The following is a 3,732-nucleotide window of genomic DNA, read 5'->3' on the forward strand; positions in this document are numbered from 1 at the left end:
GCTCTTGCACAAACCCAAGGACGGAGCCGGGTGGACAAGGATTTCAAACCGGACGTGTATATATATCATTTGTTTAACCTTGTAGACAAGAATGAAGCAATTGCTAATAGAACAACCGGGAAGAAGCGAGACCGATATCATGGAAGAAGTTTTGGGTGATCGAACCGGACACCAACGCGGAGTGGGGCCAAAGTTACCAAAGTCGGCAAGTAATTCCGCATCTTCATCTTCTACCGGTCGGAGTAGACAACCACCAATGGAACCATACTACACGGCAAGTCAAATTGAACAAATCTTTCGTTTTAATAATCTTGTAGTCCCTCCCGATATTCAAACAAATTTTGGGTATACTTCAGGTACTTCCAATTCCAATACTCTGCGCCCGATCCGTAACAATGATGATGATTTGTATGATGATGGATTTGCACATTTGTAATTTGTTTGGTGTGTTTGAAGACAATTATGCTTTTGTTGGGTGTTTTTCCAGTTGTTTCAAGACAATTATGTTAAGTTTAGTTGATTTGTAAACGGTATTAGTTGATTTGGTAGTTTTTCCGGATTTTAAAATGTATGGATAATTATTGTCGCATTTGGATATTTTTTTTAATGTTATTGTGGTATTTTGTGAAACTATAATCTTATTTATGTAGCAGGTTTGGATATTTGAAATGTTCCGTATCGAATACGGCTGGAAACAGCAGAAACGAATATGTCCGGTTACAGCAGAGGGCTTTCCGGACGACTTGTCGTCCAGGAAGAGTCGTCCAGATTTTTTTTTATTTTTCTGTTATCAATAAATAATTATTAATAAAGATATAATATTATTTTAATATTAAATCTTTAGGGACGATTTGTCGTTTCCACAAGTCGTCCGGAAAAATCGTCCACGAAGGCTAGCGTTGAAAGTCAATGTGGGCCCCACCTTCCGTCCGGGAAAAAAAAACTTTCCGTCCAGAAAAACTTTCCGGGACGAACCTTCCTGGACGACACATCCCGGACGATGTGCCGTCCGGGAAGACTTTTTGGGACTATAAGTCGTCCGGATTTATCGTCCGGAAAAATCATTTTTCCAGTAGTGAAAGTTATTGCTAAAGACATTTTGTTTTCGATTAGCTGAAACAATATTTGTTGAAACAGATGGTATTATTGAACAATGGTTAATCAGAATGTTACGACATTAGTTATGTGTTGTAAAGTTTACTGATGTATAATGAACAACAAATATTTCTGTTCAATTTAAAATTAAGAAACAAAAAAAAATTAAAGCTTACATACCAGTAGATGACAAAGGTGTGAAAGGTTGAAAAGGTGCTTCGTTTATGCAAAATGATTGCGTTACACCATTTAAGTTATTGTTTAAGACATTCTCTTTTCCTTTTGTTGAAACAGTATTTGATGAACCCGTTTGACTTGTTGAACAATCATTAGTCACATTGGAAGCAAGATTGTTAATGACTTTAAATTTTTTCCCTGCGACATGAACAACTAAGAATGCTGCTAAATGTAAAATTGATAACAAAGTATTAAAAGATGTTACATATATACCATTTGAGGCAATTGTCTTTTGTTGTTTTTGGTTTCTTAGTTGATTTTCATCGGTAACCTTTTTCCTATCAATTAAATCCCTTCTGTTTCTTCTTGCATCAGCAGGACTGTATACTGGAATTTATATTTAAAAAAAAACTGTCATCAATACATGTGTATATAAATAGGAAAAAAACGTGTTAATGATTTAAATAATAGAATGTAAAAGAGTGTAAGTTTATAAAGAATAACCTGGTAATATTGATCGAACACTGCAGTTGTTCTCAGCAAATGTAATATCTGATAAAGGTGATCGCTTTATTTTTTGTTGGTTGTAGTATTCGACTGTTGTTCCTGATTGATTGTTTTTCTACGATGAACATTAGGTTTGTATGTAGGAGGCTCCATAATTGATGTTATGAATCTTCAACCTGCATCTAATTCTATTGCATGTGAAAAAGTAATATCGATTGAAGGATAAAATGGTTTGATGATGTTCAAACCTAAATTCAACGTGTTTGATTTTATGAGGATAGAATGTTTTTTTGGTTTTGATGTAGTAGTGAATTTGATGTTGTTGAATATGTAGTTTTGTTGGGTGTTTTTAAAATTTATAAGAGATTAAGAAAGAAGTTTGAATTGATTTAAACTTTTAAAAAAAAATAACTGTTCCATTATTTTCGGGATTTTAATACCGAATAGAATGCTTTATTAATTAAGAAAAATCGTTTTTTAAATTCATAATGATCTGTTACCATAAATAGAATCATTTAAATTGATATGATGTATAATATATATAGGATATAGTTATAAGTATTGATTATTAAAAGGTCATGATTAGGATAGTATTACTGCTAAAGTTAAATTCCAGTTAGTCTCATTTTACATTATCATTGTTTTAATTAAAATTAAATGTTGGCTAATTAATAAAGTGCATGTCTTTGTTTGAATGAATTTATGTATATTAATATGATTTGTGGTATTAAAAATACATATTTTATGGATTATAATGTATGTAGTAATTGTAAAACACTAACATAAGAAGGTATTCTAATACCAAATCCATAAAATTCTAATTTAACATTACCAGACATATTGACTTTTCAGTCAATAAAAAAAACTTAAAAACCTAGACAGTCTACTATGTTCATCTGACCATTAAGCATAGATACAAAAGATTAGTTGTAATCATAACGGCATAATCATGTAGCAAAAGAGTTATGTACATTACTAAGGGATAAACTTAATGTCGGACCTTTCGCTTAACATTTTTGAGAGCAAACGTGTCTGTAGTGTAGTTATAGTGAAGTTCACCACAATCGCGAAAACGCAAATTATTACTGGTCACAAAAGCACTCCATCCAGCGCAAACAACATATTTCGGTTGTTTCTTCCCTTTGTCTTCTATAACACCCAAAGAAAACTTATCACCATGTTCATTCACAACAGACAGAGTACCACCGGGAAACACTCCTGGAATGTCGTAGATCTCAAGTGGTAAGCGCTAAAAAAAAAATTTAAATATAAAACAGGTTTAACGTTAGCACCCTATCAACCACTCATATTTTAGAATGTTTGTCTAGTAGTAAACATAAATGTTAAAAGTTTCTAAGAAATTAAAAATATGGCAATTCAAGTAATCATAATCAAATATAATGTACAATTTAGAGACAGAAAATTACCCAGACATTAGCTCGTTGTATTTCAAATAAGATTACACGTTCAGCCAAATTACCCATTGTTGCTGGATCTTGGACGCCCATTTACTGGTTCAAACCTGAAGATGGGTTGTTGGATTGATTCGGTTGCAGATTATTAATTATCATCTGGTCTGTTTCATTGTCGGAAATTTCATCTTCAGCTTTAATGTTGTCCAAAAAGTGGACACTTGTATGATTAGCAGAAACAACAACTGGGTTGGCATCTTTTTCAATCAAATCGGCTCCATACACAACCATTTCAAAATTGTGGTCATCAACATTGTTGAAAAGAAGAATGGCAAATGGATGTAGATCTAGACTCTTTACCAAATTACCCCATCCTTTTGTAAAAGTTATGTCACTACCATTATCATGTATCTCAACCACTTTCCTATAACCAGATGTTGTTTTGATGTAAACTGCATGATTCGGACCATCATCTACATAGCGGGCTTCACACCACTTACTTGGCAGTACCTGAAAAAAATGTTTATTAATGTTAGAGTAA

At 32.9% G+C, this 3,732-nt stretch overlaps 1 long non-coding RNA gene across 1 annotated transcript in view; it reads right to left on the reverse strand.

Moving 5' to 3' along the window:
* Nucleotides 1-2,595: 2,595 nt before the first annotated feature.
* Nucleotides 2,596-3,732, reverse strand: part of LOC139877738 (uncharacterized) — a 1,467-nt gene continuing 330 nt past the window's right edge. Inside the window, exons 2-3 of the long non-coding RNA XR_011768754.1 lie at nt 3,207-3,701; nt 2,596-3,028 (exon numbers count right to left, since the gene is read on the reverse strand). This is a non-coding gene — a long non-coding RNA (uncharacterized lncRNA). The remainder of the gene's footprint in view (nt 3,029-3,206; nt 3,702-3,732) is intronic.

The sequence above is a fragment of the Rutidosis leptorrhynchoides genome, chromosome 11, assembly GCF_046630445.1.
Source record: "Rutidosis leptorrhynchoides isolate AG116_Rl617_1_P2 chromosome 11, CSIRO_AGI_Rlap_v1, whole genome shotgun sequence".
NCBI lineage: Eukaryota > Viridiplantae > Streptophyta > Magnoliopsida > Asterales > Asteraceae > Rutidosis > Rutidosis leptorrhynchoides.